This window comes from Anguilla anguilla, chromosome 7 (genome assembly GCF_013347855.1).
Source record: "Anguilla anguilla isolate fAngAng1 chromosome 7, fAngAng1.pri, whole genome shotgun sequence".
Lineage (NCBI taxonomy): Eukaryota > Metazoa > Chordata > Actinopteri > Anguilliformes > Anguillidae > Anguilla > Anguilla anguilla.
In genome coordinates this window covers 31,658,799-31,673,773 of record NC_049207.1, presented here as the reverse complement: position 1 = coordinate 31,673,773, position 14,975 = coordinate 31,658,799, and positions in this window count along the sequence as shown.

The window sequence follows — 14,975 nt, the reverse complement described above, 5'->3', positions numbered from 1 at the left end:
GCAAACGACCTGTCATATTTAGTAGCGTCAGAAGTGGATATAAAATAACACAAAATAGATGCATGGGATGCAATTACTCGTTCAGTGAACGCTGTATTGAGAAGGGCGCACAACTGATGAAGTAAAAAAAAAAATGGGTTAACGTCTAATCTGAGAAAAAATAAAAAATAATTAAAATGCTGGTGGGCGTGGGCGAAAATAATTGCGTGTTGTGCATTCAAACGACAAAGCCCATCTCGTCATATTAATACCGCTAATCAACCAGCAGTTAACTGCATCGGAGTTAACGTCGCTGCACAAAACGCTGCACAAGAAATCTATTGCCAGTCATTTTGGTGTCACCCCGTTAGTGACGACCCTGAATGTGTTCTCTTCATCAACATGTCCATGTGTTTAAAGTGTTACCTATGTGCTTAGTCTGAATTCAAAATTTGAACATTTGCTTGTCTAGTATAGACCAAACATTGCATATCTGAACCCCTCAAAAATAAAAGGTCACTACAATAGATTGATTTTGATGATTTATTTAAAGATGAACTCCCGCTGAGGCAACCACCCTGTGAGGTGGAACCTGGCACCTTAATGCTTTGTTAAATAAGGAAAAAATTCATTAAAATATTATTATAAATGATAAAAATATTATTGTAAAATCATATAATATTTTATAACTGTAGAATGTCATGAGAGTGTATATGTATTGAATGTTTAGTCCCATTGACTGTAGAATGACATGGTATAATTGTTAATACCATTGTCTCGCTTATTTCGTTATTCAGTGAGCAGCGTTATCACTGCTGTATTGACATATTTTAGGGCTAATGTAGAATACGATCTCTCTCATCATAATGACGGATTCAATAACTAAACGACTCACCCGATATTGTCTTCAAATGGATCCATGCCAAAGAAAAGTAATGATTCATCCTCTCAAAAAGCATGTATCAATCAACTTTTGGTAGCAAAAAACGAAATCTCAAACCTGCTACCTGCCTACTGAGAAACTTCAGCTGTAGACACAAGACATTGTGTTATCTTACGGTAGCAACGGCACGAAGCGGACTATATATGTATTGCCATCATTGTTTAATTATACCAGCGTGATGTCGCGCGATTGCACAGAAACTCAAAACCTACCAATAAAATGGTTTAGCTATTTCTCAGCATAATGACAGATTTAAAGAGAAAACGAACTCACACGATACTGTCTTCAAATGGATCCATGCTCAAGAAGAGTAATTATTCATCCTCTCAAAAAGCTTTTACTAACAAACTTTCAGTAGCCTAGCATGCACTCTGGCTGGCACTGTCTTCCATTGCTTCCCCAACGTTCAGACCGTCGCCTCACTGATAAAAACTAGATTCTACGTTGTCGGATTACTTGCGTCGCCATGGATGTCGCTTGCCATAAGAAGTTTACCAGATGTCGTAACACTTAGATTTGAAGTTCCAGCTCTTCCGCACCCCAACTAATAAAAAAGTCCAAATGGCGGGCAAACACTATGGCGGACATAGGTGGTCCCAATAGTTAAGTTGTAGAGCACATTCAGATGCATCGGTCGATGAAGTTTTGTGTTGATCCGACTTACGGTGTTGGAGTTATGACCTTTAAAACATGACACTTTGTTATAGCGCCACCATCTGGCCGACATAGGTGATTTGTAGTGCCTGAGTAGTGGGGGCAGGAACCTACCTACCAAATTTGGTTGGTCTACAACTTATGTTTGCTGAGCCTCAGACATTTTAGAGGAGATAGCTTCAACGCCGCAACGAAATAGTCAAAATGGCGGGCAAACAATATGGTGACCATGGGTGGTCCCAATGGCAACGTTGTAGAGCACGTTCAGATGCATTGGTCGATGAAGCTTTGTGTTGATCTAACTCATAGTGTGCTAGTTATGGCCTTGTACCCATGAAACTTTTTTATAGCGCCACCATCTGTCCGATATAGGTGATTTTTAGTGCCTGAGTAGTGGGGGGCCATAGGAACCCACCTGCCAAATTTGGTTGCTCTAGGACATATGGTAGCTGAGCCTCAGACATATATAATAGGGTTCCACCAGCTATGCTGCTTGGACCACTAGTATAAAACAACAAAACAATATGAAGTTGCCCGATTCCCACCATCTACACCCCCATCGCCCACCTAATCCAAACCCACCCAACATACGAAACATCAAACATCGACAGAAATCATACCCAAAGAAAATAACACGACAATGACAAACACGGACACACATACACTACCAGAAAAACAACCTCTAGAGCAAAGAACAAACAAAAACAATCAAATCATAATTAACAACAATAGTAAGAATTACGAAGCGGATAGATTTCGTATTGAGCACTTAAAAACAACACTTGTTATAAGCCTACTATATGACTGGACCTTACACACGTGATCCGGCCGACCAATGGCGTATCTTAATAACTTGGCCGACCAATGGTGTAACTTCATCACTCAGTAACTCAGTAGATACAATTTTTGCACTAAATCAGCTTTCAATGAAAGATTCAGTGCCCTCAAAAGTTTCAGACCCTCATGTTCATACTCATTATATAAAAATACTCGTTTTACCTTAACTAGCTTCTCTTACCTTACCATATTATTCCAAAAAAAATTTAAATATTTTCTGTTCCTATGTTTTTAAAGAAATGCAAATGGAAATGGTAATAAAGTACATTTTATCGTAATGATGTTTTAAAGCTCTAAACCTTTGAATTGAACTCAGTCAGTTGTTATATTTACATCTTATTTGCCAATCATTCAATAGCTGGTAGTAGTATAATCAAGACGGACAAAAGTTTTCTCAAAGTCTGTAATAAGTATCAGTCCCGCATTGTTGATAATCTCATAATATTCAATAATTTCTATTGATTGTCGTCTATAAGCTCCTATTCTGTACAAAACCCAGACTGGTCGTTGTGGACAAATAAACTTTATTCAGTGTGCAATAAATATTGATAATATTGTTGCATCACAAGCATTGAAGGAAGCCTTCTCTTTTTTGAGTCACTTTGATCGTGACCATTTCCATCGTTTTAATGGGGAATTTAGACTTTATAATCCTTCGGCTTGTCATGACTGACATTATATCATTAATTAAATATTTTACCCAGTTTTGTTGTTTTCCATTGCAAATGCAAGAATTCGACCCAGGCAGTTTAGTGTCGAGCTTGAGGATGCATATAACACGTGACATCTGATGTGGGCGTACCTGCAGACAACATATAATAAGGTTGGTATATAATAGTGTTGTATGACTACATTACATTACATTACAGGCATTTAGCAGATGCTCTTATCCAGAGCGACGTACAACAAGTACATTTGTTCAAGGTGCAGAGGTGCAAAAGAAACACACGAGTGAAGTAAAGATCATAGTGCCAGAAGTGACCACATAGATCAGGACTCCAACCCTGTAGAGTAACCTGTTCAGCAAACAACAATCCTGCCAAGTACAAACTAGCACTGAAATCACATTTGCCTAATCAGAATCAGACAAAAACAATCCTGCCAAATAAAAACTAACGTAATCGTATTAGCCTAACAAGGTACATTGAGCTAAACTATAGGCTAGGGAGGGGTGGGGAGAGGTGCAGCCTGAAGAGATGAGTCTTTAGTCTGCGTTTGAAGGTAGTCAGATTCTCTGCTGTTCTGACCGCCACGGGGAGGTTATTCCACCAGCGAGGGGCCAGGACAGACAGCAGACGGGAGCGGGAAGTACAGACGCGAAGAGGGGGAGATGCCAAGCGTCCAGAGGTGGCAGAATGGAGAGGTCTGGCTGGTGTGTAGGGTCTGATGATCCTCTGGATGTATCCTGGTGCTGACCCCTTAGCTGCCTGGTATGCAAGCACCAAGGTCTTAAATTTGATGCGAGCCATAACAGGCAGCCAGTGGAGGTCAGTGAGCAGGGGGGTGACATGGCAATGTCTGGGGAGGTTGTAGACCAGACGCGCTGCAGCATTCTGGATGAGCTGCAGGGGTCTGATGGCGGATGCTGGTAGACCAGCCAGCAGCGAGTTGCAGTAGTCCAGGCGGGACAGGACCATCGCTTAAACCAGGAGCTGGGTTGCGTAGGTGGTGAGGAAGGGGCGGATTCTCCGGATATTGTACAGGAAGAACCTGCACGTTCGACTCACCGCCGTGATGTTCTGGGAGAGGGACAGTCTGTTGTCCATCACCACTCCAAGGTTTTTTGCGGTGGGTGATGATGACACCACGGTGTCCCCTAGGGAAATGGAAAAGTCAAGGAGGTTAGAGGATGGGGCAGGGATGAAGATCATCTCTGTCTTACCTGGGTTCAGCTTAAGATGGTGGTTATCCATCCAGCTCTGGATGTCCCTCAGGCAAGCAGAGATGCGAGCAGAGACCTGTGTGTCAGAGGGGGGGAAGGAGAGAAAGAGTTGGGTGTCATCGGCATAACAATGATAGGACAACCCATGGGCAGAGATTACAGGACCAAGAGATTGGGTGTACAGGGAGAATAGGAGGGGACCAAGGACTGAGCCCTGGGGAACTCCTGTGGCAGCCTACTAGCCAGCGAAACCGAAAATGTCTGAGGACCGGAGATTTTGTTTTTGATCATAAGATTCTTGTACCGATACGAGCCGGAATACATAGATGAAGAGCCGGCTAATTTGCAGGCTGATTGTGCGAGAGCGAGCCAGGAGCAGTTCGACAAACGATGGGGAAATTGTGCTCCAGGCTACAGACGGTCACCTTGGTAGTCGGTGCGTTCAAAGAAGTCACTGCATACCCTTAGTCCTCATTTAGGAGCTTTTTCGGTTATGTCATGTCTGATTACATTATGTCTCGCACAAAGTTGAATCGCGTGACAAACTATGTTAGTGTGCTTTCTAGTGAAGTTTAATGGGGGCATTATAACAACCGGGCACAACACCTCATTAATACACCGATATAGCATTTAACAAAAGCTAGCAGACGATAGTTTGTTCGATTTCAAGTTGAAGAATAAAACAATGGAAAGCGTGTGGACTAGCGCTTAAATAAATATTTGTTACTAACATAGACATTCAAGATGATATAACAGACAAATGAAAAAATATAAACATTCATTAGATGGACAATATCTTGAGAAGCAGAAGTGTTATAAAGTGGAAATTAAACCTAAATTCTGCTTATCTAAAAATTATCCTGTTGTGTAAGCATATTTAAAACATGCAAGATCTTTAATTGGTAAAAAATCTTATTAAACTGTTGGGATTCCATTCAGACCTCTGGTTTTACTAAGTTGCAATGAGTTAATTGCTCTTTTGTAATTGCTTCACACAGACTTCTTTTGTATAGTGGTGTCTAATTTGGTTGTTTGATAAAACACAAAAAGAATTAAAAGTCACCGTCAGGTGAGGCACGTGTAAATTGAAATGAAAATTTTTTTGAAACAGTTTAACGACTTCTGTCTCTTTAGTTGAAGTAAATATTGCCCCATTATTTGTGATCAATTCCTGTTCTTTTTGTATGAATTTATATTCAGATTTTAAAAAACTTGTGCATTTTCCAGTCAATCCATTTCGCTTTATTTTAGTCTTTCCAGTTCTTTCTGTTTTCCATCCAATTATCCAACATATAAACATGTATAATAGGTAGAGTTGTCAATTTGTTGTGTTAGTATTTCAATTTCTCTCATCAGTTCTTGAACTAAAACTGCATGTACTTGTGTGATACATTTTTTACTTTTTCTCCCAATTTTCGCCAATATACTATTGTCCAATTTATACCAGTTCTCCATGTGGAACAGCCACAGACCTGGTCGATGCGGTAGCCGCTGTCGGTTTGGGGAGGGTGTAGAATGCCACTTCCCGTGTGCAATAAACCACTTCAACTCGGACCACTGCCTGACAGATACAAAGCGTCAGACGCTCGAATAGGAGGAGGAAGTTACATTCCCAAGATGTAGCTATTACTGCTTGTAACATTATATCACAATTTTTAATATCTGCATTGGCCTTGTGAGTAAACTGTTAGCCTTTGCTAATAATTCTCTGAACTTTTACATTGGTTACTAACAGGCCTAGCTGTTTGTATAGGGACATTGTTAGTATAGCGTACCCTGGGTAGAGTTAGCGCAGTGTTGTGGCATGTAGTGGTCAATACCATGCCACTCAAAATGAATCGGAGGTTTGCGTTCCATTCCCATGCAACAAAAGATTACATATTTGTAGTGCAGCAGTCTGGGTAGATATCTAATTAGGTAATTAAATCATTATTTTCTCTAGATTTACACCACAGTATTCCCTCGGTGCTCTCGTTCGAATTTATTAATTCGATGGAGAGATAGGCGACCCATGTAATTCCAGACTTTATAGTTCTACATAGCCTTTATATTAAATCCATGCATACAGCTGGATATATGCAGGAATGCAACTTGCACCAATGCTGGTTTGTACCTTTCTCAAGGATCCACTTATTAACCTTTCGGTCACAAGCCCGGTTAAACGTCCTTGATGCTTTTGATGTGCTAGGAAGAAGGCTACTTGCAGTGCAATTAGGCCTGTCCGAAAATGCTGTTAATATTCATTAATGTTATTCTGTGTTTGTACAAATAAATATAAATAATAAAACAGGTTAATTCGCATTTGACCAGTGCCAGTGCATTTGACATATAATCATGAAAATGCCAGCTTTATTGTGTTATTGCATTCCATGAGAATGTTCCAATTTTATCTATTAGCATTAGCTAATCATTGCAATCTAGCCAAATAATAGTATTGTCAAGTTATTTGAGCTATTGACTGTATTCATACAACATAGCGCGCACCACGCAGGTGGCAGGGATGGCAAGTTGATATTTCGTAATGAACACAAACTTTATGCATTTTGTTTAACGTCACTTGTTTTGTATTGGGAGCTGCGAGTGACCCCATGCCACTAACATCACACACACAACACGCAACTTAAGTCTGAGATCCTATGTTATTCAGTCATCAATGTTGGCCATTGCAGCTCAGAATTGATTATCTTATTCTAAATCTTCTGCTGCCTTCCCATCTTACCATCATAATTGTCTTTCTCATTCCGTTGTTATGCACCACCAATAATCATGATGCACTAGTTGTCAGACACTATGAAGCCATGCTACTACTGGCACAAGTTGTATACTCATGTGCATGACATTGATATTGCACAGTAATTGTTAATTTACCATCTACATAATTCACTACACATTTTAAGTGATCGTCAGTTCTAAAATAGAACATAACTTTCCCTAACAAGGCGTTGTAAATTAATAACAGGCAGTGAGGGACGTCTGCCAAATATTATGATACAACTCGTAATTATGGGTCATGTATCTCTAGGAATGAATCTTAAGGCCCTATGATATCCTGTATCTAGTGGCTTCAGTGTAAAAGCTCCTCTATGCATGTAAATAGTATAACCATAATCCAAAACCAATATGAAAGTAGACTGAACAATTTGCATTCTATTAGTCCACTGAAAATATGTCTTGTTTCTATATATGAAGCCAAGCTTAAATTTCTATTTTTTTGTAAGCTCTTCATTATTCAATTTGAATGATCATTTATCATCCAACAGACAAAAGGTACTTATGAGGATTTACTTACAATCTGAGACCCAAATAATGCATGCCTGAACATATAGTTTGGTTCATGATTCTGGTGAATAGCATATAGTTTAGACAAAATAGTCTCGACAATTAGTACTAATTTACGATTGAGAGAGCTAACTGTAAGGCCTGTAAAACTCATTACAGATGGGATCGGGGGCTTGCAATACTCATCAGCATAAAAATTTACGAGTGCTTAATTGTTGAACGGATATTATTCATATAAATGGAAAACAGGCCAAGCCAAATACTGCCCCTTGTGGAACTCCATTATAGGAAAAGGACATCCACTGCTTGCAATCTACCAGAAACATAATTCATGAACAATCTCAACGCAGAGCAATCAAGACCAATTAACATCAGAAGATTCCGCCTATCAAAAGGAAGAATAGCAAAGGCTTTAGTCAAGTCAATAAGTAAAGCTGCATGAAACTGTTCGTGGCAGTAGTTGAGCTATGCCCAGGAATGAAATGAGACTGCAGTGCACTTGAAATAAAATAATCTTTAAAATAATCTCAGCTGTGCTCTAATTAGATGCTCCAGTGTCTTGGCTAAGCATAGCTTAAAGATCTGCCTATGGTTATTAATCTGCCACAGATACCACCACTTTAATGTAATGGCAGCACTAGTGCTGTTTTCCAGACTATAACCTCAAAATAACCTCAAAAGGCTTGGAACAAGTATTTCCTAGTGTCAATGGTGTCATCAAGGTGAGGATCAATATGAAATATGTTCAAGTTTCTAAACCCGTTGACACCTTCGTTTGATGTTCGTCACTTAGCTAAAGTAAAATATATGTTTAATTGAATTTGGTATTATCAAAAAAAATGTTGAATGGCACAGCAACTGTTGGATCACTTTATATAATGTACAGCTCACAACCGATAAAAATTAAGAAATGTATGAAATTACACAAATATTCATTACATTATATTTATATGGCAGACGCTTTAATCCAAAGCAATGTTATAATAAGTGAATAAATTAATTCTTAAGGTACCTAAAGGTAGTTGAACCTCGTATTTAGATTGACAAAGGTTACAGATATAGTAGTCATATAAGAAAATAATTAAATCTTATACAAAACCGTTTTTTTTCTCAAAGAAATTCGAAGGATGTACAACGACCAATATAACCAGAGATGAATGTAGAACTCCATAATGAAACGAAAGAAAATCATACTAAAAAAAAGAAATGTCCAGACCAAGCACTAGAACTCAAATTCTATCATTTCCATTTATGTCCCCCTCTTTCTTCTAATAAGAACTCAGCCTTTTTACTAAGCTTCAAGAGTTTGAGCATCAAATCCGTATTGCTTTTATCTTTCATAACAGGAATCAATCTTTCTTTGAACTTTATCCAGAATCTCTATATATTTCTAGTAGTGGGTGTAAACCTTTTGCTACACAATGACTAGTGCCTTCCAATAGAGTTGCAGCAATCTAGATAGGAGATTACGATGGCCTGAGCAGGAAGCTGGTTGGAATATGTAGTCAGGTATAGATTAATAATTATGTTTGTACAGTAGTACATTGCAGGACTGTGATATTGCAGAGACGTGCCCCTTAAAGTCCAGCTGGTTATCCAGGATCACCCCAAGGTGCCATCGACAGGGATGGTGAGCATTCATAGTAGGGATGGATGATGAGAAACTCTGCCTTGTCGAGGCTGGGCTTCAGGTGATGCCTGGCCATCCATGTTAAGGTCAGCGAGACAATACATTCATACATGTATTCGCTTAATAACCTGTACAGCAGAGGGAGAGAAAGAGAAGAAGAGTTGTGTGTCACCAGCATAGCAGTGATAAGAGAAGTCTTGACAAGTAATGACAATTCACAAACGGACTGTCCAAGATAATATATGACCACTCAGTCTCAAATCGGACATCGCTACGCGTAAAACCAATGGTAAGGTTGCGTATTTATTCAAAATTAAGTCCCAGATATTGACTGTAGAATGACGTTATAATTGTTTAAAAAGTTGTATCTTTAATTCGTTACTCGGTGAGCAGCGTTTTCACTGCTGTATTGACATATTTTAGGGCTGTTGTCAGGTTTATCTTGTGGGTATGACAGAATACGAATTATTAGTGGTGAATTTTTATATGAATGCCAAGATAACCAATATTGTCCATTATGTCATGGTTGGGGTGTTTAGTTGTAGACTGGGAGCTGCTAAACTCCTTATCCGGTATAGTTGTGGTATATCGTCGACTAATGAAACTAAACAAATGCGTTTCTGTTTTAAATTCATACTTTGGTTGCAGTAGCACTGAATGTCTGAGTTCAGTAATCTCAACTAGGAGATTTGCGCTAAGAGATTAATAACGGTGAATGGACATAGTTTTAAAGGTAAATCCATTGTTTCTATAGGTGGACATCATTTTGGAAAATTAAAGATCGATTAAGTATACAAGATATTTATTTTAAGTGACGTAAAATCTCATGTTACACTTGATATGATCTACAATTAACAGTATATTGTATACACCTGATTATCATTTTTACAATATTTTTTACATTTTTAAAAAAGGTAAATCAAATGTTTCATGTCTGGAATATCAATATATTACATTAAATTACAAGATTTTTTACATAAAATAATATAAAACCCAAACTGTAGGTAGTTATATTCCGATATTTTACACTATTTTTCTGGCGCCCATTCTGCCTGAAAATAGCCGTTTTTATACACTTTTTTTACTGTGTAATTTAGACAATTTGGATAGTTTTGGACACACTGGGTACACTGCTTAGTTTTTGCTTCATACATCTATAGTAGTTCTACATATCCACCCTTAGATTTTATGAACTTGTGGTCAATGTTATCGAACCAGCACCAACCAGTATAGTGTGACCTGCTGTATATATGCAATCTCTCGGTATTTCATTGCAAACAAAAATACTGCAAATGAATGTTTTATTTTTTGTCTAAACAATTGCATTTGTGGCACTGTATCTTTTCCAATATTATGAATGTAAACTAATCTGCATAAGTATTGTAAATTGTACAAATGTCTTGCTTCATTTAAGCCATTTTCAAGTCTCTTTTGTGTTCACATCTGGAGTTATAAGGATTTAACAAGGGTACCCCCTAAATGGGCAAGGATTGAAAAGATTTGCCATGTGTGCTAAGGGGTTAAAACTGCAAGCGGCGTTGATAGTGGTGCAGCATTGGCACAATGCCCCTCCAATGGATCGATTCGTAAATGGTTTTGTCCTCATGTTTATATACTTTCACTCAAGATATCTAGTGAATATCATGATGATTGCATAAAATATTGATGACATGGTTAAGCTTGTGCTAAGAGACCATGGATGTGTCCTGGCCGCTTGCCGTGAACTTTACTATGTCGTAACACTTAGATGGCTTGTGGTAACACTTGGATGTTGTATGTAGAGCTGCAGCGCTTCCGCGCCGCAACTAAAATAACCGTCTGTATCGATTTTCTGTTTGCAAATTCAATTTAAGCCTCGTAAGACGCCTTCGGGACAGTTCTACTGTTCTACTTCACTTTCCGTTTGTCTTAGATGACACTGACACAACATTTTTATATGTTTCCAAAGAGAGTTTCAAGTGCAATGTTTGCTTGTTTATCAATGAAGTCTACTGACTGTTTATACTTGGCTCTTCGAGTGGTGTGCTCACAGTAAGCATAAGCAATACCGCCCCATTTCTCTCAAAGTTTGATGGAAAGTTAAGAAATTACCATCTTCATGCGTAACGGATTGTTTATGTCTTCAAGTGCATCAACGTCAAACACTGCATTATGAAAACCCCTCAAAAACAGTTCATACTCTTGAAGTGCTTTTCTGTCTTCCTTCCTGAGAATGGCCAGGTTGCATTATCTTGATATGGTAAAGCGATATGTACACTGTTGCTATAGTGTTTGTGCAGCAATTTCTTTGCTTCTTTGTATCCCATCTTAGGGTCCATATGCTTCTGACAAGTGCTTTAGGTTGAGCATCAGTAAACTGTTCAAGAAAGACCAACGTGTCGCGATCATTGCTAGTTTTATCTTCAATGCAGTGTTCAAAGGTACAGATAAAAATCATGTAATCCATTGGGTTACCTTTAACGACAGGAATTTCTCCAGATGGAAGTGTTGAGAGTCTCTGTCCTTTAATTTTGCCTTTGCATGATTGTTAGCACATCAACCTTTTTGTATGAGGCTCTTATTATTGAATGTAGCTGATTTTAAAAGCCATTTCTTGGTTGTGTCTTGAAACTCTTTAATTGTGCAGTTTTGGGTAAATCCCAATTATTATGATCTGTCTCTTTAAGATCTGGAGACATCAGATCATACACAGAGCACTGTATTTCTGAGATGTCCTTCATAAGATCAATGAGAATGACGATATTGGTGAATTATTTCCATATTATCATAATCAAGCATGAGTGATTCTATTTGATTTCGTTTGACTTCAAGTTGTTTCAGTTTGGCTTTTCTTGCCTTCATTTGATATTGCAGTATATCTGCCAAAGCCTGTTGTAGTCAGCTTGATTTCTCTTATTGATCTTCCATATGCTTTTATGGACAGATTGTCGTCATTTACATTTCCCTTTAAAAGGTGCTTTAGTGGCTCCGTTAATGTTAAGTCCAATTCCATTTTTGACAGACATATTTTCAAAGAACGATTCACGGAAATTACAGACACAAAGCTCATCACGTCAGCACATAGCAAACCCGCAAATTTTTACAGCGAATAGAAGAGAATCACCCCCAACAACGGTGATAAATATCCACAACAATATTCGGCGATTTATAGGATCAACAATGATCAACAAGTATAAACAACCACTTCAACAATGCACAAGTTCAACACAAAACAAATCATATCCGCACAGATATTCAACTGCGACATCCACAAAGCATACGAAAACCTTCGTTCCACAATAAATTATCACAGTTTTAAAATGAGTTGCGCGCAGTCCATGTAATGTTCGCATGAATTCAAACAAGTCCGCCAAGGCAAGGGCCACCAAACAATGATTCATCCATTCCAGTCGAAACCATGTCCATAGATCCAATAGTTTTCTATTTCTTGTAATGGCTTTCTGTTTGTAAATTCAAGTAAGTACAGTTCTACATGCATCACCACAAAAACATCTTTTTTGCATTGTACTCACGCGATGGTCTTGATTACTTGATTATAGATAGTTGATTTTGGAAGTTCCATGAAGCAGGTGTTTATTGTTATTGTTTGTATGTATTGTTTGTTTGTATGTATGAGTGTGCATGCGGTGCGTAGTGCAATGGCCTTCAATTAACACTCAAACAAAACGCATGCATGCATCAAGAAATGAAACGTATCAAAGGCAAATAGTAATTCCTCAAATCAAAAATAGCCGAAATCAAAAGTAAAACACAATCAAACAATTTAGGCTAGAATGTCTTTGAATATAATACATTTAAAGGCAGTGCGTAGACCAATGCAAAGCTTTGTATAATGGTAGAAAACTATGTCGGCAGCGTCTACTCAGCTCAAATGCACACCGACTGTAATTATTCGCATCACAGGCCAACATAACTGTTCAGGTAGCCACTAGGGGGCAAAATATACATATTGACATTAACGCATAAGAAATTTGGCTCCAACAGCGTCCGACTAGTGTTGTCATGATACCAAAATTTTTGGTTTGATACGGATATCAGATTTAGTGTCATGATACTCGATACTGAAACGATACTTGAAATTAAAACGATACTGATTTGATACTCGGTACCTAACGATACAGAAATTACATCAATAGATCAGAAACGTAATATCCACAAGACCTCATTTTCGAATTCACGGTTTAATAACAACCTGGTTTATTAACAACCTTTAAGTTGAAGCCTGTTCAACATATTAATAAGCATAGACCTATAGTGTTTTACACACGAAACAGTAAAAAAATTAAAGATTAAATATATTTCCAAAATTAAGTAATTGTCAACTAAATCTTTAAACAGGTCTTTCACTTTTAAATAGATCTAAAAACAGCATATTTTAATAACAATACAGAATCTTCCTATAATAAAATATTTACAAATTAGAACACCTATTGCTACTGAAGTTAACTAAGTCAAAGCTTGTGCTGAATCAACGATGTTGAATGCACAAGCGCATGTCACCTGTCTTGGCTACTTTAGTTGCTACTGCCATCTAGCAAAGATTCTGACAAATTACACCTTTCATCCTCTCAATCAGTAAAATGGGAGCCACATTTCCCTGGCTTTTACATTTGACCAAAAAGTACAGAACGTCGGAACATTCTAATACTGAACCTTTTTTTTAAGTACCGACAAAGTGCTGAAGTTTTGGTATACCTGTGTCAGACACATATTGCTCACATTGCTCAGCTTAGCAGAGAATGCACATTCGAGAGCGCCTCAGAGACAGACAGAATAATAATACATATTTCAAATAATAAATACGACATTGAAAAAACGAAGCAAAAAACGAAATATCAACTCGCCATCCCTGCCACTTGCGTGGTGCGCGCTGGGTACCGTATTATTGATTTCGATATTGCCAGACTACAGCATAAAATGCGTCTTTTGTTTATATTCAGTATTAGTAATTGCAGCGAGAAACTGCAGCTGTAGACACAAGGTTTGTTATAGTTTGTTATAGTTTGGTAACAACGGAACGAAGCGGACTATATGCTATATATTTTCATTGTTTTATTTAACCAGCGTATTATCGTGCGTTTTGCAGAGAAACTCAAATCCTACAGTAATAATCCATTTACTATGTAAATACCTGGGGTATTAGGCTATATAGTATAGCTAACACTGCCACCACCTTTTGTGAACCAGTATGGTCAGGTGTCAGAGGCCTTAGAACGTCCACCACACAACAACAGACATTTACAAAAAATATACAATCTTTATTAAATATTCTCATTTTAAATACATATGTATTGGGCTTGGTCCCATGGGTTGCTGCACTTGGGACAAAAAGCATGGAATCCCTATCTTATGCACCACGTGCACCCCACTCCAAACAGGCTATAGCTCCCCACAGGGCACTTCACCTAGAGGACTAAGTACACTGGTCAAATCCACTCCACTCCAGCTAGGCTATTGATCCACACAGCACACGTGAAATAGATGGCCGAGAAGTACACTAGTCAAATACTCTTCACCCGCCTTTAAACACTTTTACATGCCTACAATGCAGCGGCGTAGCCAGAAATGAAATTGCAGGTGGGCCTGAATAAAAGTGGGTAGGCCACACAATTCATTCCATAAATAGCTCAATAGCATTTACAGTACATTACAATCGCGAAAGTATTCTGCTATGCGACAGCCTGCTGTGTTACACTGCGATTATTTATCTATTTTGTTTTGCCTACTTATGTGGATGTTTCTTCGCGAGGTTTATTTGCAGTAATCATAGG